We start from the raw sequence: 24,723 nt of genomic DNA on the forward strand, positions 1-24,723 counted from the left end.
AATTCAGCAAAATTCCTATCTTTCAGACCCTTGTCCTTTCTGGAGCTTAGCAAGACCCACATAAGGTTGTGTTATTAGTTCATAGTGATGGATTGTTTAGAATGTTTTTTCACACTTTTACACTATATGGATCATCACACTGGGAATGGTTTGTGTTATGTGCAGTGCCCTCCATTCCTATAGGTTAAAAACAAGAAAAAAAAAAAACACACAACACACAATAGCCCATAAAAAATCTATCAAATAAAAACACACAACCTGCAGAGTGGCAGATTAAATTAATACACATTACACATTTACAAATTACATATCGATGGTCCTTCTGATATGATTTTTGGTAAAGCATTACGGAAACAATTAATGCCAAAACAGTCAAAGACAAAGATGCAGTGGTTTCAAGAGCAGTACAATTACAATAGCAACACCAGTTGTAGCGCTTGAAACCTAAACATTAACTGCAATGACCCTAAATTAATGTAATAGATTTAGTTTGATAACGTTAGGTTATTATCATAACCCTGGTTCCCTGAAAAGAATGACAACCATTACCGAATGAGAAGAACCCTCTCTGACCGTCAATCACTGAGCGTATATAAAAAAGCTGCCCTATCAGGGTCCTGCTGTGAGGAGGAAGTCCCTCCCACCTCCTGTTGAAGAGGGTCATTCTCACAGTAGCATATCACCATTTTCTTTTGAAATCGAAGGTCACCTGGGGACACGACCTCAAAGGGTAATGGTTGTCATTCTTTTCGGGGAACCAGGGTTATGGTAATAACCTCACATTCCCTTTCAAGTGGAATGACAACCATTATCAAATGGGAAGCTGTACCAAAGCTGCCGTGGCTCCAGATTACTGACAGCACAGCCCCACAGCGATAGCCTCAGAGCCCTCATGACGCCAAAGGGCATGCCATCTGCAATACCCTAGAGCCCAGAGAGGGCCTCGCTCGGTTTGCAACATCAAGGCGATAAAAACATGCAAATGTCTGACTACCTGTCCATGTAGCAGCATTGCAAAGCTCATCTAAGGAGGCACCATGAAAGAGAGCCCATGAAGTCACTAGATAGAATGAGCCGTAATGTCTCCTGGGAAGGGGGAGTCCATCTGTTCATATGCCAAGTGTACGGCATCTGCCACCCAGTGCGCTAGACGTTGCTTCGATAGGGCCTGACCTCTACAGCAGGACCCATAGCAGAAAAACAGCTGATTGGACTGTCTCCAGGACGCTGTCCTTTCCAGGTAACAGAGCAGAGCCCGAAACCGGGCAAAGTGTGTGCTGTCAACGATCCTCCTCTGACTCGTGCGGGGGAGGTCTAAAAGTTTCCATAACTACTGGTTGGTTAATATGGAATGATGAGACCACCTTTATCAAATAGGCTGGATTTGTTCTTAATGTTACATGCTAGTCATTTCCAGTGAAAGCCATACATGTGCAATCGATGGACAGCGCATGAAGCTCTCTTACTCATCTGGCAGATGTAATGGCTGTTAGAAAGGACACCTTCAAGGAAACAGGGCGTAGTTCTGCTTACACCATGGACTCAAATGGGGGACCCGTAAGGACCCGCAGTACCAGTTCCAGATCCCACTTGGGGACCATGCTTTTCATGGCAGGATGAAGCCTCCAAGCCCCTTTAAGAAATTGCACACTGATATTGCTACCAGGTATACCTTCAGAATTGACACAGATTTTCCCTCATCAAACATGTGTTGTAAGAAGGTTAGTATTGTCTCTATAGGGCAGGTCACCAGATAGGCAATGCACCAGTCTTGGAAAATGTTCCATTTATATGAATACTGGGCTCTAATTCTCGGCACCCTAGCAGACTGTAGTGTCTCTACCACTGCATCTGGCAAACCTTGTCTGGATAGACGTCTCTGTTCAACGGCTAGACCCAGAGTTGGAGCTTGGCTGGGTTTGGGTGCCATAATAACCCCTCTGCTTGGCTCCGGAGGTCCTTGCGTAGTGGGAGCAAACCAGGGGCGCCTCGGCCATCTGGGTGCAACCAGCAAAACCTGTGTTCTCTCCACCCTGATCCTCTCTATTGTCAGGGGTAACGCGTCTACTCCCAGGTGGCCCCCGTCTCTCTCCATAGAGAACCATTGGGTGTAATGAGTGGACTCGGCTCTGGCAAAAAGGTCGACTTGTGCAGTACAAAATCTACCCAAATCTCTTTCACCACCTGAGGATGCAGTCTCCACTCCAAGCTGTCTGGAGATCTTCTGGACAGGAGGTCTGATGCCTTGTTGTCCACACCGGGGAGGTGAACCACCCTAATGGAATGCAAGTTTCAGTGCCTCCAGGACAGGAGTCCGTGCGTTGTGTGGTGAAGGCCTGGTGAGAGGAAGCCGCCTTGGTGGTTTATGTAGGCTACCACTGTAGTATTGTCCGTCCGGACCAGCACATGTTTGTAAGCTAACTGCTGGCGAAAATGAGATAACGCCAGGGCTACTGCTTGCAGCTCTTGGGCATTTATATGCACTTGCTGCCAATATCCCTTCCACTGACCTCTTATTCCCCTCCCATTCCAGACCGCTCCCCAACCCAGTCTGAAGGTACTGACAACTTATCTTTTATGGGGGGATCTTAGGGGAGATTGCCGGGACGGAGCCACCACTCCAGTGTCTTCCGGCATTGTCTGGACACTCAGACCAGCCACTGTCGATCGCAGACCAGGTGCACCTTGAGTTTATTTACCCAGGCTTGAAGTGGGTGCATTCTCAGCAGCCCTAAGGGAAGGATTCTCGAGGCGGCTGCCATCAGCCCCAACAACCTTTGGAATATTCTGACCTGTAGAAGACCATCCTCTCTGAATTGGGAGAGTGTGCCTTCCAATGACTCAATCCTGTCTTCCTACAGAGGCAAGCATGCTCACAGAGTTCAGTTTGATCCACAGGAACACTGTGGACTGAGAGGGTATGAAGTTGATGTATGGAGAGCCTTAACTTCAACACATGATCTATGACATGTTTGGTGTGTGCCTCGGTGCGTGCTTTGGAATGTGCGCAAACTAGGCAATCGTTTAGATAGTTCAGGATCCGAATATCCCGCACCAGGAAGTACGTGGAGTAGAAGCCGCTGAGGGCATCGCTTGGGTTTACCAAGTGCACAGTGTTCTTCTTTTGAAGATTGGCAATCTCCCTTTTGAGGAGTATCGTGCTTGCTGGTTCGACGGTGGTAAGGAGCACAACCTTATAGGGGGGCAGACCTAAGCGGAATTGTAGAGTGTAACCATGTCTCATTGTCGATAGCACCCAGGAGTCCTGGGTGCAGCCTTGCCATGGGCTGTGTCCAGTGGTCAGTCTGGTTGTGGGGGGTTAAGGTGGCAGCTGGGGTCCCTCAGGGGCAGTCTCCCTTGTGCTTGGGAGGGGGCACATCTTTCTTAGTCCCCGGCCTTGGTCTCCAGCCGGAGAACCAGTTCCCATTGGCCGGCAGTGGTCCCCTACCGCTCGTTGGCTCTTCCTCTGCCTGCTTGCTTGTTCTGGGGTGGAGGGCGGTGTTCAGGCCCAGTTGCCTCTGCAGGCTGTGAAGGCCACCTTGGGCTCTGGCAGTAGGCAGGGAGGCGAGAGAATTTCGAAGCAACCTCCATGACCTTGTGGGACCTCTCATGGCTCACATCAATGGTTGCTCCAAAGGTCTGCCTCGGTGTAATAGGGGCATCTAATAACACCACCTTCTCGGTCTCCACAACCTTGGCCTGCATTAGCCATATGTCTTTGCGAGCGGCCTCCAGCGCCACTAGAGACATGTCTGATGCCTGACCTAACTCCCCCATTAGGTCAGTCATTACCAATGTTACCACCTGTAGCTCCCCCGAGTCCGCCTCAGTTGCCTGTTTCTGCAGTCTCTTCGCCAGCTGCGACTGATACAGCACCAGTATGGCCATTACATTGGCCACCCGGCCGAGCAGTTGGTGCCGAGTCAATCTATCAGCAGGGTTCTGATCGCTGCCGAGTTTAATCGGCATTGGGAGTGGCGCAAAAGATGTTTCCCACCGGTGCCAAGCAATTGGCATCTGGGTCATCATCGAGCTGCTGTCCAACCCGGTGCCGTGTTAATTTGGCATTGGGGTCGGTGCCAAGGAGAGTGTGGTCGATGATATGTAGCCGAGTCAATGCTGATGTAGCCAAGTCAATCGCGGTTGTTGATAAGCGCAGCCAGGCTAGGAAAGGCTGAGCTTGGAAGGTGCACGTACACCCAAGCTACATAGGCGTAGGGGATGATGCCACAAGCCCGCGGAATCACCCTACAGCACCACAATAGCTCACACAATGGTAATTTTGTCTACACAACGTAGTAAAAAAAGAATTACGGCTGCTTCCCAATCTCAAAAGAGGGGTCAAAACCAGCTCTAATTAGTAATACTGAGGCAAGAGCAATCTCAAAAAACACTTGAGAGTGTAACTTACCATATGACTAAATTTGTAGGCTTGGAGAACCAAAGAAATCAACCAATTTCCAGAACAAAGATGCACGAGGCAATCTGTGACCTGACTCAGTGGACTGAGAGAGAAAATGGTGATATGCTACTGTGAGGATGACCCTCTTCAACAGGAGGTGGGAGGGACTTACTCCTCACAGCAGAGCCCTGATAGGGCAGCTTTTTTATATATGCTCAGTGATTGACAGTCAGAGAGGGCTCTCCCATTCGATAATGGTTGTCATTCTACCTGAAAGGGAACTATATTTAGAGAGATTTGAAATCTAGAAATTTTTTATTTTATTTTCTCTAACATTTTTGTAGTTATGTAAGTTGATATTAGCCTTAAAATCAGAACTACAAAAGTCATATACAAATTTTACTCTAAATATCACATATATAATTATAGTTTTGATAATATAAAATGAACAAGGTTAAATAAGGACAAATTAAATATTAAACTTATTAGCTATGTTGGATGCAGAAACTATATTCTACAATAAGATCAAAGGTGTAGCAGTCTGTTTTGTGTTGAAGAAAGTGTAACTAAGCCTCCAGACATTTTCTGATCCTCTAATGCATTAGTGTTTAAATCAAAGAAATAGTATAATGACAGCACCAAGTATTATTGTAGTCTAATTTGGTCTTGTTAACACTTCAGGTGCTTGGTTGGGTGAGAGCTAGGTAATGAAGTGTAATTAGTTCACAAATGTTGGATCGTCTCAATGCCTTGCAGAAATATTCAGTCAGATAATTGAATTGTTGAGTCATTTTGAAAGAGGTCAGTTTGGTTTTGCATTAGGCAGTATTGATGGACTAAAGCAGAGAACTCCATGATATGCATCAATATTTTAATTAGCGATAGTGCGAAAATTAAGAGGTTTTGTTTTTGTAGCCGCTATGCCACTGCCATCAACTGCCACAACTCATCAACTCTTTGGTTCTCAGTGGACAGGTTTTGACATATGGTCACTACGAATTTGCATTTAAATTCACATCCAAAAAAATACCAGCTATACCAGTATCTCAAAATGCAATCCAGCACGTGGATTGAATATACTTGACTCTATATTTAAAACATCAGAGAACAGAGGTATAAGCCTGTGAGGCTTTGCTTAAAATGCTTACTCCTGCAAAGATGTCACTAATCTACCAAATGTCATGTTCCACTGTTAAGCTTCAATTTGATTAAGTGTCATAACTCTTCTATTGAAGAGGAGAGTGGTTGTGTGAATTCTGCTCAGTTAAAAATGAATCTATCCCTTCTGGTTTATTTTTTTAAAAGTAATAGAGTGGGGATAATGAATGTTAAATTTAGATCTTAGGCATGTGTATGTTGCTGAATAATTGAAATGTAAATCATGTGCATTTAGGAATCTTTTATATACTGTAGTTCTATACGATCACAGGGAAATGGTGGCACAGTGGGGTATATTTTAATGATATTAAAGATTAAGCAGCGTGTTTCTGAAAAATATAGTGTTATACGTCCCTCGTGTTGCTACAACTGTTTAAATAATGTACCTGTGATTTTTATTTTCAATGTTAACATACTGACAACTTTTTATACTTATAATTTATAAAATCTGTGTCAAAGCTCTTTTCAAAATGGCCGATTTAGTGCACTGGGGTTTAAGATCTGCCCTCTAAATCACTACAGGAAGAGCGATTAAAAAAAAAAAAAAGTGCTCTAGCTTTTCTTTTCTGTACCACATCATGGATTGTTATTGGTGTGATACCTCTTTGACAATGTGGGCAATAATCCTTACACTATCAGTTCACTTGAGTGGCCATTTTGAAAACAGCTTTGAAACATGCTTATGTGTCAAAAGTTGTCAGGATGTTAATAATGAAATGAAGAATTACATGTATGTTATTTAAACAGTTGTAGCAACACGTGGGGACGTGTAACGCTATATTTTAACAGTTGTAGCAACACGTGGGGACGTGTAACGCTATATTTTTCAGAACCCTGACTGTTAATCTTGCTAATCCTGACTGTTAATAACAAAAATAATCTGCATTTCTCAATTTATATGTTCACCAAGAAAAAGATCATTCATTTTATGAGGGTTGTAGAGAAAACAATCATTGCTGTTTATACAATAAATGATCTTTCTCCTGGCAAACACACAAGTAAAAATGGAGAAATGTATTCCCCATGTGATGTAAAATTAGCAGAACAGTGTTTAAAAATGTATTACTGCGATACAGACAGTATGGGTAAGGTTTCTTGTAAACACTGCAAGGTATTCTATAATAAATCCAATTCAGTAAGTACACTATGTGATTGAAAAGTATTAGGGTAGGTAACCATAAAGCTGCTGCCAAAGTATCCTGGGACAAAGCAGTTCTACCACATTTGATCATATATAAAGTCATGTGTTCACATTGTGAATCAGAAGGTTCATTTTATCTTAATTGAGGATCAATGAGTCATGTTTAAACTCATGTTAGAGTGAGATAGATCACAGATCTTTTTTTTTTTTTTTTTTTTTTTTTTTTTTTCCCTACTAAAGTGATTAGTGTAGTTTTTAAACCAATTAGGTACTAATTATGTTCAGTTACCCAGTTTTCCACAAGCAGATTTCAAAGCAAAAAAATGCTGTGGCAAGTAAAAAAGAGATATAATAGACTGATGGCAATCTATTTCTGTGTATGTATATAAACATTCTTTTAACTGGGCTATCTGAGTTTAGGGTTTTACCCAAAATAACTTGGCATTTTAAACTGAACCCAAAATGTTGTCTCAAAGTTAACAAATGAGAGCAACTTAATGTGGGTATCTTAAGTTGTTTAACTTTATCATGTTCTGTTTCAATCATCATATTCTGCTAACTTTTTTAAACAAGGCATTTTAGAAGTATGGTTATCATATGTTTTCCACAAGTTCCACATGTGTGATTTTCTTTTATTCCAGCACATTCTGCACTCTGATAAAGTGTAATCAAGTCGTTAGTTATTAACGCAACACAGGGTTTGATATGAAACTTCCTTTAGCCGTTGTTCCAAAATCACATAAAAACAATAGCTAAAGCCATTCAAATGTGTCTCCTAAAATGAGTATTCATGTATGTGATTAGATAATAAATGTATTACCATATAAATATGAGTTTAAAAGCAGTAATAATTAAAGAGTAAGTAGCGGGTTTGCTACACTGTTTAAATATCGTTCCTTCATTTTTATTTTCATTATTACCATCCTGACAACTTTTTACACTTATAACTTTAAAGCGCTTTTCAAAATGACCGCTCTAGTGCTCTTATAGTGTAAAGCCTAGGACACACATAAGCGGTGTGGCACTGGTTGCGATGAGTGAAGCAGGGCGGCTGGGGGCAATACTGCTTTGCTTGGTGGACACACATCAACATTGTGAAGCGGCGATAAAAAAAAGAAAGACTGCCCCCCACCTGCCAGCACTGTACAACAACAATATTATATCATTCTTGAACTTGTACTGCTTGAACCCAGTGAACGACCATGCTCATCTCTAGAAATTTTTATCAGGACAAACCTGGGGGGGGCAATTAATTAAACTTAAATAAAACAGACTGAACGGGCAGTGGAGTAAGAAAGGAGCACCTTTCGTACATTTTTCTGACAGAAATATAATGATTCTTGGTGATAATTTCCCTCCCGACCTTTGAGGGCACTAAGCAGCAAGAACAGAGTTCTTTGGACGGGCTGGTCTGACAGTTCTTTCCCCGGGTCAGGAAGTCAGCCAGTCGACACTCTGTTGCAAGAGTAGATTGGAGAAGCGGTTGCACAAGTTTACCAAGGGATCATGTGTGACAGCATAAAAGGGGATGGAGAATCGTAATGTGCTCCTTCTCATTGGTTTGTAGTGAGTAAGAACCAAGAAGGACAGTAACAGAAAAATTCTGAAATCGTGAGTGTTGTGTTTTTGTTTGTTTGTAATTGTCTCGCCTTGTCTTGTACGTTAGCAGACAGTTAAAACAGTTCCGGAGCTGTCACCAATGGCTAGCACTAAACTGGACAACACTGCAACTTTGTCACAAATATAAACATGTATCACCTACCATGATCACTACTGCACGCACCCAGGACTGGTGACTGTGTTTGTATTATTGTGGGATGGATATTGTTTATTATTTGGGACTGTCTGTTCTTGCATTATATACCCTGTGGTGTACACATTGGTGTGTACTGCCAAGGAATTATTGTTTGGTCACCAGACCTGGAAATACAAAATTTACAAAAAAATAGAAACAACATTTCCAAACTGGATTACAATGATCTCTGTCTGCTTCTGTCACTCCTACACCTGTATACAATCAACCACTTTGCCACAATTTTACATTCAAAACGCAGAAAAAAATAACCAATACAGTAATCAGTAGCCTAGCCTACTAATGTACAAGCAGTGTCTTTGATATTGAAATCTATGTGAATGCAAGGTAAGGAGGTGCAAACTTTTGCTTGATCGATCTAGGGTTGATATGCTGCTGCATGTGTCCATTAAAGTAAAGCTTTCCTGCATTATACAGGTAGTTGTTTAATATCTGCCAGCTCGGTCTATGTTACATACCAACGGTATGTACTATGATACTGTGCTTGGGATAGTGATTAGTTTTCTTTCAGTTCGAAAGAATGATCATAATGGCAGCTTCCCTGTATATTTTTAAAATATGTATTAAAACTTGTGATGCTGCTATCTCAATCGTTCTTTTGACTATGATCATTATATAGATGTGGACGGAACCTTGTATGATCTCTGAGTGTTTTCCTTTGCTGTAGTACCTTGGAAAGCGCCTGCATTTCACTTCAGTGACTGGAGTTGTGAGGGCTGGAGTGATGTGCGCGGAGTTAAGGCTTACTTTATAAAATAGTTATTTTGTGCCTCACAAAACTGGTTTTGTTCTTGGCGCATAATTTCGAATATGGCAGGATCTCGCAAATTGTCGACCACTCCCATCAAATTGCACTATTTGTGCACAGCGCAAAACGGATCAAGGCACACAAAAAGAAGTTCCAATATGGCAAATTTTGTGCATTCTCGCATAAAGGCCATGCATAACTGTCTTTGCTATGTGTAAACCTTTCAGATATCTGGGCCTAGAACTGCTAATTCAGAGGAACTTACTGCACCTTGACTCTAACCACACAACAGTAGTAGGCCAGGCTATCATTAAAATGCTAATGAAGCATGGCATTGATTTCAACTGTGTCTGCTTTTGTAATATATATATATATATATATATATATATATATATATATATATATATATATATATATATATATATATATATATATATGTAGGGAAAGGGTAGTGGCGCCTTTAAGGAATGGCGGCGCTTTGGAAGAAATTACACAAACCAGAGAACCTGCTGTCAATTAATCAAGTGGGTTTCTGGGTTTAAAAGGAAGCAGGGCAGAGCCATAGGGAGGTTGGTTGTTCGGGAGAAAACACAGGCAGTTGGCTTCTACAGGAAGGTAGTGTGATAATTTCAGTGTTGTGATAAAACATCGTAAGGTAAAGCTATATTGGGTTATGTTAAAAATACCGTCAGTATTAAGTTTTAGGAGAAACGTAATTTTCCCTCTTGGTGAGGTAGTTTTTTGTTTTATTGAGGAAGTGTATTTATTTTCTTTTTAACGGAGTACTATTGGAGGAGTAGTACTCCGTATCAGTTTGAAGTAAAGCTCGCAGGGGTCAACGTTGTGCTAGATTACGCTGACATCGCAGCGGTGTGAGTTTATGTGTTTATAACCCGGACCGGTATTTGTTACTTTCGTTTTGAAATGACTTTAAATAATAACCCGAAAGAATAGACTGGAGACTGGATGTACAGGCATTGTTTATACAGACACACGAAGTGGAAGCTTGAAAGAATACAAGTGCATTATCGGACAATCGGGAGTTGGCTGCCGGAATTCCATCTCCACAGTCTGGATATAACTTGTGCTATCTTTGTTCATTCTTGGAACGTTCAGAACATTGTCACTACAATCCTGGAGTTGGTCTACAAAGCAGATATATGCTGCATACACCAGTTTGCCCAGGACAATTCAAGCAGGGGCAGCCTGTCCTGATACTTACCTGTGTTACAGATCTCTTCCAGCAGAGGGAGTCTGTTCCATATTTTTCTGTTACAGATCACTTCCAGCAGAGGGAGCCTGTTCTGTACTTATTTGTGTTACAGGACTCGTCCAGCAGAGGGAGACCATCCTGTATTGACCTGTAAATGGAGACCGCTATATGGAAAAGAGTTGTCCTGTCCTACCCGCGGACTAACTCCCTTCATTGGAGAACCCTGGAACTGTGCTTCGATCTCCAGGACTTGAAATAGCTTAGTTAGGGATTGAAGAAGTGAGTTAGTCAGTCAGTGGCCCGTACAGGGCGAGTGCTTTGAGAGAAACTGATCTTTGATGTAAATAAAACACCCTTACCTGCAAACGTGTTGAGTCTGTGCCAGTTGCTTAAAGGGAAAGGCAGTGGTGCATGCGTGACTAGCTAGTGGATCTTTTACTATATAATATATATAAACAGGTGATTCCAGCTGGATTATTGTTGTTGTTAATGTATGTATTCTTAGAACAGATACTGAGAGAAAAAAACTGGGTGGTACAGTAACAGAAAACAAGAAAGTAAAAAATAAATGATAGAATAGATAACATCTGTTTGAATTCCATAGAATCTGCAATGGCCTTTTAAATGTTTAGCTTATTAGCTATGCTAATGACTGAATGATAAACATTAGATACAAATGTATGCATGTGCACAAATTTCATAGGCTTAAGCAAAAAATTATTAATTTCTCTGAAGGCCAAATTTGAATAAAAATGGCTACGTTTTGCAATCAGCGTGACAGGCTTGCAATGCGTAGAATGTTTCCATTACATGTGTTTTAATTCCCCTATCCTCAGCAACATTGGCAATGGGCCGCAGTGCCCAAGGGCTCAATATATATTTCCATTATCCAAAGGTTCTCTTTCCTTTTCATTCAACTCACCTGGTAATTCCACAACTGACTTTGTTTCTTAAGCATTGGTATTTATTTCTCATTTATATCAGAAGCATACTTTGACACCAACGATCTGCATTCTGTGCTATTGACTATGCCATACAGGTGTGGTAGGAGCAGGGGGCGTGGTGAGTGGGGGATAGTTGGAAGGGGCTTTCAGCAGAAGTAATTTTGGGGTGCCAATGCTACTGATGTGTTTTGAGCTTTGATTCTGCTTCTATGTGCAGGTTACATTTTACTGTAGACTCATCTGAGGAATATTGGTATGTACTTTACACTTATGATAGCTGCTTGGCAGATTATTAACAGTCCATTGTCATGCAGTATTCTAATTCTGCGCACTCACGAGCAGCTCTTGTGTATTTCTGCTATATTGGTAATGAATGTGCAGGTGTTTCTGCGAGGCACAAACACATTCCCGACTTGAGCAAAAATTTGCTATTTTCCAACTTCCAAATTTGCCGTGTTGGAAAATATCAATTTATGTGCAAAAGCACACATTTTTGCGAGGTGCAAAGTTTTCGAGGGGATTGCACATCGCTTCAAATATCTGGGCCGTGAAGCTCTGTGGGATGAAAATAATGTACAAATCCCAGTTGCCTTGATTACCAGTGGTATTGTTGCATACAATACAAATGGACTCAGAATCGTTCATTTTGTCATTTTCTATAAATATTCTTCTGTGCTGCATACTCGTCTGAGTGAGTCGGTGTTAGGCTTGTAGCCACAATCTTTTTCAATGTTGACATTACGTGTATTTCCACTATCTGTGCTCTTTTTAAACAATCCTGTGATTGTAACCTCTTTGTTCAGTATTTGTTTAGCTTGAATTTCAAATTAGATTTTTTTTGTTTGTGTACTGCGCTGTCAAGATGCTTGTCAATAGTACCTTTTCTTCGATGATCCAAAGACACATTACACGTTGAGCAAAATAGAATCCCATGCAATTGAAATTAATTAAACATTTTTCAGCTGTCTCCATTTTTTGTTAATCATACACTGCAAACTAATACATCAACAAAATCTAAACCATTTTAAACTGACTCTCATTGTACAGCATGAGGAATTCACAAATCATGAAGCCAGTATTTGTTTGACCCTTTTGCCATAGTAACCAAACCTAGCGCTGCTTGTACTTGGTAAAAGTGTGACATGTGAAGAGTGATGTAAGAAATAAAATGCATATTTTTCATCATAGGCAGTCAGATATGTGATTTCTGTGAAATTCGTGATATATGATCTTTGTGCTCAATTTGTATCTAGTTATTACCTCCTCCTCACACAGCCCTAGTAACCTCTACCTGGAACAAAATACTCTCTCCCTGACTAGTCTTCTCGCTTTCAAGTGGAGCTCTTTTGCTGGTTCTGTGACACCGTCTGGTTTCCATAAGCGGTACTTTTAACACATGCTGAGGAACCTAGACAAGTTAGTACCCTTAAGTGAATACAGTTTGCATAACAAATACCTCCCTTGCGGTATTTTGTGACGTAACTTGCATACATTTCCACCCATTAACATTATTCATTCTATTTAAATGATTTGAACAGGGACTTTTTCCACGTGTTTTCTCTTCACGTGCTAGGTTACCTGCCACTGGTTAGGGAATACAGCAGGTGTAAAAGGCATACAGTAAAGGAGCACACTGAATGCAAAACACTTCACTGTTTAGTGAATGAGGCCCTTCTTTTGTTAATTTGAATGTATTCAGTAGAATTTGATTTATCCTTAAAGTATGAAAGAGTTCCTATACAGTTTTGGTAACTTACACTATTCATTGCAAAGTTATTTTAGAGAATGTCTTATATGTAATACTATTTTGGTAAATTGTTGGGGTGCATTTGCACCTCTTTCCACCTTCCAAGGGTTACAAAAAAAATACATTTTTCATATACCACGATCACAGCTCCTGCTTACTGGTAGAATAGATTGTTGAGAGGTGTGGGAGCACTGATGAAGATGTAGAAATGGTGCATTTGGTTTTCCATAAATATGTATTTGTTTAGCCAATAGTCATGTTCATGAAACTGTCTGTATATGTGTGTACTATAATACATTAGTTTCCAGCAATGTATTTGATAACTGCATTCTTTACAATAGGATTTGATCATTTTTTTCCCATTTCAGTAAGCAAAAAAGTCTTTCATATAATGTATAGGCCAGGATTTCCCAATCCTGGTCCTGGGGACCCTTGTCTGCTGTTTTTCATTCCAACTCGGCTCTAAATTACTTAATCAAACCCTTACTTGAACTAATAATGTGCTTAATTGGACCTTTTTAATTGTTCTCAGCTCCTAAAAGTTGCCGATTTCAAGCTACTTATAAAATTGTATAGTCAACTTGAAAATCTCAAACTGTTTAAAAGCTGAAAACAATTAAGTCAAAGTCAATGAATAGTTAAGGGTTCATTTAAGTAATTTAAAACTAGCAGACATAGGATTGGGAAACCCTGCTATAGGCTACTGTGCAGCTCCTGTTTACTTGCATAGTGCTGGGAGTTGCAGGGAAGCTGGGTTAGTTGTAGAAAAGATGTACTGCTTATAACATTATTGATATAGCCCCACAGATTAATTTGTTTTAACTGTATATCAATTTCCTATCTTAGAATGTGTGTATAATACATACATACATTTCCAGCACTATTTAATTGCTGCATTATTTACACTAGCATGCTTATTAAGTCCTACAGTACAATATTGAAAACATATTATACTGTAGGAAGCAATAAGCAGTGATTTTATTCTGCAAGTTTAAAAAATACGTTTCATATACTGAGCTAACACTGTTGCACTGCCTCTGCTGACTTGTAGACTCCATGCTTGAGAGGCGACAGGCAATTTAGAATAAATGTGCCCCCTTTTACAGGTCATTGAAACTTTGATTACAGCACTTTTTGGTTTGGCATTCTCTTTTTTTATTTTTTGAGAGATGGAGGTTGTCTTTCTTTCTTTGTTATGTATGCAAGTTCTCTTTGAGCACTGTTTTTTTTTTTTATGAAAAGACTTAAGCTGCTTTTTATATGTAATGCAACAGGTATGCGTTGACAACATTGGTGTTGGTTTTTTAACTAGATTTTGAACATGTTAAGTTTGCAAGAACAATATAAATATTTGTGTTATTTTTTTGTGGTATTGGAATTTACTGTTCATAGCATGCTTTTAATTTTTTTTTTTTTTATAAATAAATCAAATATTAAATAAGTAGCACTTCAAAACGCCATTTATTAACTGTTTAAATATAAACCCATTTGTGTCATTCTTTTGCTTTAAATTATAACTTAATTGGATTTATGTATGTGGAGTGCATTTGTACAGAGTATTAAATAAACATTAAAACACCATATAATCACTTTCTGAGTGAAAATCAGGACCAGGAGTTCATTTTATTGGCACTTCCAGTTTTAGCCCTTCCAAGGACATCATCCAAGTAAACCTGAGTACGAATAACATACAGCAGTTTTATTGCACAATGGCCAAGCAATACCTGGGTCCCCTGGTGTCCTGGCTTTGTTTTCAAAACCAGGCCATTCAGCCCCACACTGGAGGCGTCAATAGCAGGACAGGGAGCGTAGAAATAGGCATGCGTGGACAATGAATGAGAAATTGATATATGTGAGTGTAGTAACACAGCTTAATTGTACAGGAGCCAAGTACATCTCTGCTGATTACAGAGCTTTGACTACAGAACATATCCTTTTTTATTATACCGACTGTGAGTTTCTATTTTTGCTTTGTGGGCAATGATGTTCATTGGCTATGATTAAGAAAAACATTGAACGAAAAACATATTTGTCATTGTTATTTTAGAATAGAGAGAATAACAGAGACATACATATTTTCTGATCAGCACAGCAGCAGATCTAAATATTTTCAGTACATTAGTCTCCACGTATGGTGAAACAAATTTTTTCCATTGTAAATGCTTCACCTAAAGGAACATGAACATTGCTTAAAAGAACACCTTTTTGACAGCGCTAGTGATTCATTCACAGCCGATACAGTACTGTTTAGTAACTTGACAACTCATCATCAAACTTAGATTCAAATGGTTTATTCACTCTTTTCAAATGTGACTTGTCATCGCAACAGTGTCTTGAGGTACACTGATTTTTTTTTTTTTTCCAAATCTTTCCAGAACCGCCATCATATTGCCTTGTTTTGTATTTTGATTTAAGTGCACCTCATCACTAAAAACATGTATTCAAACGGCAAAAATCGCTGGTGTTTCTCTTGCTACAAAAAAAAAAAAAAAAAAAAATGGAAAAAAAGCCTGACACAAAAAGTCACTGAGCAATTTGATGATTTCTGTTCTGGTGATTTGCTTCACCATTCTGTTAAATAATGTTGTGCATGACTTGAATATTGCTCCTGTACAGGTATTCATAATTAATCTAGATCTGCTGCTGCATTTAACATATGTAGGGATGCTGTGTTAATTCAGGTTGATAGTTAGTTTATAAATGTTAGTTTGGCTGTTACTTTATTATTATAGTTTATTAACATACACTTGCCTATTGTTTTGCTCTTACTATGACAAGTAATAAATATTTATTTATTGATTGATTTATATTGTGTCTAATGGTCAACTTTGCTTTCTTCCCGGGGGGGTGTTCTCTTAGCCAGAGACACTATATATATATATATATATATATATATATATAGAGAGAGAGAGAGAGAGAGAGAGGATTAAATACATCCCTTAGTGATATTGTTAGAGAATACAAATACCATTGAATGAGGTGCACAAAGAACAGGTTTTTATATTCTAGTATAGTTGTGTCAGAATATAACACAGTTTATACCAGGGGAATGAGAGAAGGACATTTGACCCATGTATCTATCCAGTTCCTGGTAGAGGACTGGTCTCAAAACCTTGTCAAGTTGAGTTTTATAGGATCCCAGTGATACAGCATCAACAGCATGTAAAGGTAAGCCATTTCATCACCCTCACCACTCTTTGTCTGAAGAAGTATCTCCTGCCCTCTGTCTTATGTTAGAGGTAATCAAGCCCCCCCCAATTATTCTGTATTCTCCTCTAAATAGATTCAGCCATATCCATATTTTCATAGCTCATTCATTTCAGCCAGGCATTCAATTGATCCACTGTATTTTATGTTCCAATATGAAAATAACCTTTAAACCTCTTATAAAAAAAAGAATGCAATTTAAGCCATTTATTTATAAGATACCTGAACTCACTCTATTGGAAAACATATATTTTCAATGCAGTCTTGACATTTCCTCAGCCAAACTATGGTCACAGTGCTTAGTAAATTTCAAACTCACCCGCAGCCACTTCGATGCAATGCCATATTCTCAGAAGAGTAGCATCCTTAATGAGCCATTTTAAAGGGTTTTTTTTTTTTCACATCATATTAAATCTAAGGCCTCTTGACATTGAGGAGAAAGGGCTTTTTTGCCAAGTATATGGCTCCAATATTGGTGTGATGTTTCAAAGAAAGGGATCTGATATAGCTATCTTTGAAAGCAATGGAGCAAATACAATTGCAGTTTATACACCACACAGACTCTGTAGCTAAATATCAATATAAACATGGTAAGATGGGCCCTGGAGTTAGTGAAAGGCATGTGCTTGATAGTATGATGCTGAGAGCTCTTCATTTGTATTGACAACGTGGCAGGGGTCCAACATTTATTATAGTATTTTATAGTGTCCCCTGTTTAATGATCACTGTCACCTTTAGAGTCAGCAGACTGTTTTTCAAGTGTCATTAAATCACTATTTAAGAAGTCAGTATGTCTTAACCAAGTCTGCATCATGCTGTCAACCCTCAAAATGTAGATTAACTGTTACATGTTTTAATTCCTCAGTTCCTGCTTTAATTATACAACAATATTGAAGTCGTTAGCATTTTGCATATTCTTCTATATCCTGCAGGACAACATGTAGGCACATTAATTAACACAATTTACAGCATTTTTTTCTTCGTGCTCTGTAAGGTTAGCTACAGTTTTGCTCATTTCACCTGAGGTGATCATTTTTCTAGAGATGTATCTGCAAAGGGAACAAAACAAAAGTTACTTCTTCAAATTCTTCTTTATGGCCTCTCCTATAATTGAAATAATAATAATAATAATAATAATAATAATAATAATAATAATAATAATAATAATAAAAACATAATTTAAATAAATCCCAGAAGAACTGCACTGCAGCAGAGTATTTATCCACTATGAAAGCGAAATATGTTTGCATTGTTCGGATTGTTACTTTTCCAATGAATTGAGAATAGTGAAAAGAAGTAATTCAATTTGACACAATACAGTGAATGTGATGCACCTTCAAGTGACATAGCCCAGGGAGTGGAGACAGTAAAAGCATGGCTTGAAAACAGAGAATTCTTTAATCTAGCATAGTATCAGATAAATGCAGTGGAGGCAGCGAGTACTGAAGAACTGTAGGCATCTAACCTCTTTACACCTGAACAAATCTTTGGTGGCCAAACATATTTATTTTATTTGCATATACATGTAACCTCCAATTTTTGCAATGCTCAGACAATTATGCACAAATTATGAAATCACCCTGTATAGTTTTAAAATGAAAATACACACACAGTACACATGACAAGTGCATTGTAGAGAAAATACATGGACCAATAGCTGCAATTGTTTTTTTTTTCCTTCATATTTTTACATGTATAAATAAATGAAAGAGTCTAAAATGCAAAGCTGGATTGATTATGTTTCAACCCTTTATTATTTAAACAGACGGTTTATACAGTGGATCGGAAAGCCTGAATTGAATAGTCCACAATGTGTTTCCATTCGGGATGTCCTGTAAATCTAAGCTACCAATTGAATCTAGTCACATTGTTCTTCATCTTTCTAAAAGGTATCTTTTGTACTGTTCTACCACATTTTGGTGCTCAAAGCTGTGAATATTGTTCACGTGCATGTTAGAAAGGACTAGAAAATGAAAGAGAAGAAGGCACCAATGTAATCTGAAATGGATGTGGCAAGGGGGTAATTATGGCTTTATGCCACATACTGTTTTATCCTAATTGTCATGGGGTGTGAAATCTGTATGCTCGGCTTAATTCTGGCTAACCAGCAGCATAACCAATTGTAAACTGTTGTTCTCTGATCATATCATCATGACAGGATGCTTTGGCACAATTTACGAATTAACCATGGCTTAAGGGGCAGTTGTAAATCGATGTACAAAGGCTGCATGGAACATTTGCTTATATCCACTTACAGGCTGCTTTGTATATTTTACAAATTAATCATAGTCTTTGGGGGGTAAGGGGGTAATTATGTATTTTCCATTAAATGCCATAGAGAAGTTTTCTTTTGTGTCTCAAGCATTAGATCTGTACTGCATTTTTCACTGTGCTAGGATGCTGCTGCCAGGTTGTTTGCACATTTCACAAAAGCACACAAAGTGGCATCTTTTTTGAACTTCCACTTGTTATAAAGTGTGGCTAACTTGCTTTTATATTAGTTTTTGTAAGGGATAAAACTTAGTCCTTCTGATCATTTTCCCTCTAATCAAAAGAGCAAACATACCACTTTCACTTAGAGTCATATTATGACATACTGTAACTAAGAAAACCTGGGTTATAGTAATACAATATTCAATTATTGACCCAAACAAAGGCATGAACATGGAAATAGATAGTCCTACTGGATTGGATTGCTTTACATTTAGAAATGTTTATGAATACATTTCAATTGAGATATTTACATTTTGACAAAAATGGTATCAATCATATCAACTTTTGTTTGCTAAGTGTCATTTGCCAGAGTGGTCCTTCAAACCACATAGTTGCATATGTAATGAAACACAGTTGTTTACAATTGATGCATTGGTATTTGTTTTCGGAAGGTTAGGTAATGGTTCAAGAGGTTGCTGAGAGTCCAGTGATAGTATAAAGGCTGCAGGGGACAGTGCTCATTGTGTGCTGGCAGGATATTTGTACAAAATGAAAATCTTTTTCCAGGTATCCCACTAAACAGTGTAATAATCACATCTTCCTTCCATTGGCCCCCTAAAGCATTGCTCTGTGTTTGGAGCGGGTTGTCATCCCACATCTTTCGGAATTATTATTATTATTTTTTTGGTAATTTTTTTTTTTTTCTCATCCCCCAGTCCAGATAATGGCCACATTAATAAGCCTCACCTGGAGAAGCTGGATTCCCATGTAGTGGGGGAGACAGGCAATAGAGAGAGCAAGAGGCTACAGGGGACCATCTGTGTTTGGAGTGGTGATCGCTATACTATTAGTTTTGTACAACTTACTTCACAAAAGGAAGACAACGGCTATCTTACTTTGAGATTTGAGATTGAGTAGGGCTGATCTGTTATAGAACGCACGAGAGGTTATAACGCAGTTTGGCTATGTCTTAGTTAACTGGTTATTTAGCTATAGCCACAGATGGCTGTTTTGGAGTAAATCCCTAAGGGAAGTTGACTAGTGAAAATGAATGTTCAAAACTAATCAAGTTTGCATTTACTGTGGCTGAGTACCTGTAAGGTGACACACAGGTTTGCTTTATTTTTTTGCTCATGTGCACATACGTATTACTGTATGTGTAGGTTACTATTCTCTCTCAGAACCGAAAAACAAAGGTGTTTTTGAAACTTTGTCAAAGACAGCCATCTGCGAGTAGTTAAACCTCAAAATAGGTTTGGAGAGTTGAGTGACTTTTAAAATGCATTTCAGACGTTTGGACAAATCTGGAGGTGCACTCCAATATTCCCCCCAAAAAAGTATGCAAAATATTTATGTATATAGCAATTAAACAGTGGATTGACACACACACACACACATACACACTTCATATAGTTAACTGTACACATGGCCATCTGACTTTATTATTTGTATATCACCATTTCACTTATACTACCCCCCCCTCAGTCCATGTGACAATATAAATAGGTGGGAGGTTTTCATGTATGATCAAACCAGTAGGGTTTTTTAGGCTGGCAACTCGATTGCGTGATGATCCCATCTAAATGCATTGAAAGTCCCAGCACCAAAAAACTTGCAGTGTTATACAAACTTGGAAGCTAAGTTGTACATAATACAAAATGGTCACGTACTTCAATTTGACCTCACCTAATATATGTTAATAATGCAGGCTGGTGTATAATGCACCTCCATATTGCTCTTTACTATTATATAGTATCATATGACAGGTTTATACATTACAGGTAAGTTAAAAACTAAATAACAGCATTACGATTTCATCCCCAAACCCCCATATTATGAACAGTCTTTATACATACAGCTAATTATTTATAACCTGCTTAATACCCAAATTGTGAAGTCATGAGAGGAAGGCGTAAGACTCCTTTACTGAGCAAGCTGTTTTACTACATCATAAATAAATGTTGTTTCTTTTAAGCATTTTTTGTTTTAAGAGTGTGAGCTTTTCTATTGGATTAGTAATGAGTTAACTATGATTGTTATTAATGCACTTGAATGTTTGCTTTCAGCAGCCAGGGTTGCTAGGAAACTGGGCTTCATTCTTCCAAGGCTTTACCTTCCCACCAAAAACACACACATCTTACCGTACTTACAGGGATGACTTATAATGCTTTCTTTTAAGAAAGTATTTTCACCACACTGGCACAAAATTAAATGCACTGGGAGGAAGATGAAGGCAGCTAGAAACACCAACAAAATACAAATGCTCAGGTATTAAAAGGGGCTCCAATTAATTTAGTAGATTCTAAATTACAAATGGGAAATACAGTATACAAAGCTAAATCTGTGTTTAGTCAATGGTAACACCTAATATAGCGATTTAGTCACTTCCATTTAGGTTATCATTGTATTTATTTAATCATGAATTCCAAAATTCTTATATAAATACAGCCATTTATTTTCAATAAGTATTGATGGGAAACATGAAGCAGCCTGTATGTATAAATTCTGTTTTACACTGCTGTTTTCATTCACAGTCATTCCACTACATAGTGATTAATGTTGGTTCCAGGCTTGATCACTTATTTATTAATTTAAGGTTCCATTTTTCCCTGGTGGAAAAGTTTTCTGTTATTGATCCAGAACTCAATAAATCATAAATAGGGTCAGGTATTAAACCTTTTTAATGATTCTGTCCATATCAAAATCCTATACATTCTGGCATGTTTGAGTACCATTTTAACAGAGCATCTAGACTTTAACCATTATGTCTGTGCTAAGCCTGTGCTATTCATCTTGTAGTCAATAATACATATTTCACTTTTTTTATTATTATTATTTATGGTTCCCAGTACTTGGTTTTAACCAACAAACATGTCAAAAGACCACGATAAGGTCATTAACGTTATATGTTCTGTTGACGTCATTTTTAAAGCGCTATGAAACAGAGATTCAAACAGGGAGTGTAAAACATGTCACTGATGAATAAATGAGAAATTATTAAACAATTCCATTAAGTATACCTGTCATACACTTTCATTTGCTGCAAAAGCCTGCCAAGTGCTTTTTAATAGAAACACATTACAAGAAACATGCATTTAAAGTTCATATTATATACACAGTATATGATAGTATATATATATATATATATATATATATATGTCCCCGCCTACGTTTTCATAAGTCTGGCAAATACGTATTACATACAGTGGCTTGCAAAAGTATTCAGACCGCTGACCAATTCTCTCATATTAAAAAATTACAAATGGTACATTGAAATTTCGTTCTGTTCGATATTTTATTTTAAAACACTTAAACTCAAAATCAATTATTGTAAGGTGACATTGGTTTTATGCTGGGAAATATTTTTAAGAAAAATAAAAAACTGAAATATCTTGCTTGCATAAGTATTTAACCCCCATTGGTCCTTGAGGTTCTCACTGGTCCAGTGACCAGGTGAAATGCAGACGTCGCAGGGTGATACTGAACTACTGATATATATATTATATATATATATATATATATATAATATATATATATAAATATATATATATATATATATATATCACTATAGTGTTTAGTTACAAACCTAGATGTTACGGATGCCTTCACGAAAAAATAGATGTTTTTCTACAAAGAAACATGTCCTTCTACCTTACAGTATTGGTGGAGTGAGATGGATAACACAATGCACATAAGTACCTACCAACGTTATTGTATTTTGTGGTTGCATTTTTATGTTATTTTATGTGATATGTTTATCTTCAGGTCCCAATGGGGTTAGTATATCATAGGTGAAGGATATATATATTATATATATACAACTATTTGTCAAGTTCTTGTTAAAAACTTTGAAATTATTATATAAGAGGTATATTGACTTTATGGGTGTTGGAAATGCGTTAAAATGAATCCCGAGGGAGGAGATAGTATTGATTTATTACTGTTTTAGAAGGAGTTCACTAGGTCCCCATGCTTACTGGTACACTTGGGCCTCATTTATGAAAGGGCACTATATGTAGCTGTAATGTGCACATTACGTAGTGAGTCTAACATACACCATAAATCTTAATTTACTGTCTTATTTACTAACATTAATTTACGTGCACACTACATTTTAAGGTGCATGATAATGTCCAAGACTTACCCGTGAAATACCTGTGATATAAAAAGCCCCAGTAGTCCAGATGCATCTTTTGGTCAGTGGCTTATTGTGAAAGGTGGAGTTGTCTTACATTGACTGAAAATGAGCGATTAACAGACGCAGCCCGATGCAGGGGACAGGAAAACTAAAACTGCATGTAAAGGAGTTACAAATTCCAGTGGAGGAGGTATTTTCATTTATAATACCTTTGATCCAGTGTTTTATTTAACCATTGTATTATGTGTATCAATGTATGAACTATAAAAAAAAATCTAAGAAATTATAACATTCATTCACATTTAGTCATGCTTAATATAGCCTGTTATTTACAGGTAATTTTCACTGCTCTATATGAAAAATTAATGCAGGTAATACCTACATGATGCCAGATAGATTTCTGCCCAGAAAAATAGGTTTAAATAGTTAATAAAGAAAACAAAACAAAGCTAAAAATAAAAGTTTGCCAAACAAGGCGAATGCTAGCCTCTATAAAAGAGACATCCCATTCCATCAACCTATTACACTACGGTAACCCTCTCTACACCCTCTCTGGGATCAACATACCCTAAACTAACCCGTTGCTCCCAAAGTCCCGGTCTCTCAGCGACTCCGGGTCATTGTGCCGGACCTGGCTGAGCAGAGCCTTCACAGACACTGTCTTGCAGTCAAGGGGTTCTGTACTATTTTCCCGCAGAGCAGACACTCTCCTCCTTGATGTAAACATAGGCTCCTCTCTGTGTGGCAAGGGCTTTGCAGTAGCCTTGAATTGTGGTGCAGACGCTTTAACTCCGAACAGCTTCCCTGGTCCCGGCCCCATGCCAATCTCATGCTAGCAAGCCTACTGCCCACTCGGTTGCCTAGCAACGCATCTTACCTACAACTTGTGTAGGAAGCAGCGACAGGGCTCCCTGTCACATGGTCTCTCCACAGCTCTTAGACTTATTCGTTCTCTACCCATCCAGAACTACAGTATACAGCAGGGAAAATAGAACAGTATTTATGAACTAAAGGACATTCAGCTTAGTAGCTGATTGATCTCAAAACTTTGTTAAATTTGGTCTTAAAGGATTCAGGCAATTCTGTATCAACAACATATCTAGGTAACCCATCCCATAACCTCAACACTGTGTGAAGAATTGTCATCTTCCCTCTGTCATAAGTCGAATGTGAATTAATTTATAACTGTCCTTTGGTCCTGTTTTCTGAACTCCACATAAAGCATTGGCAGGATGAACTATGTCGACATCTTTCAAGATTGATTTCAGCCTATCTTCAAACCAACATTTCTCATGTGAGAGTTGCTATATTTTGTATCTTTTGTAATGGTATACTTCCACCTGATCAGGTGAGTTAGTGACAAATATGTAAGGTAAGCATGTCTGGTTGAAATAAACATAGAAGCTTTATTTAGCCTGCAGGAAATACCTTGCTAGAAGGCTTCATAAGGGTTTTAAAGTTTCAGTTAATTCCCTGAACCAGACTTCTTTCTGTGGATAAATTAAGAATTATCATTCCACCACTGCCTTCTTTGAATTATTACCTGTGGTAACAGCTGCTGCAGCTTTATCTTCATTTTCTTCTTCTTGGAAAATAAGCCAGCCACCTGGGAGAAGTTGCAGCAATGGGTGTTTAACTTCATTGCAGCTCCTACAATAATTCCATTGCACCTCCCATAGCAACATATGTGTCAAATGTGCAGAAACATGTTATAACAAACTGGTATTTTCATTTTAAAACATATATGGTACTACTTTAGATTAAAGAAAGTTATTTGTT

Source organism: Polyodon spathula, chromosome 21 (genome assembly GCF_017654505.1).
Source record: "Polyodon spathula isolate WHYD16114869_AA chromosome 21, ASM1765450v1, whole genome shotgun sequence".
In the NCBI taxonomy this organism is placed as follows: Eukaryota; Metazoa; Chordata; class Actinopteri; order Acipenseriformes; family Polyodontidae; genus Polyodon; species Polyodon spathula.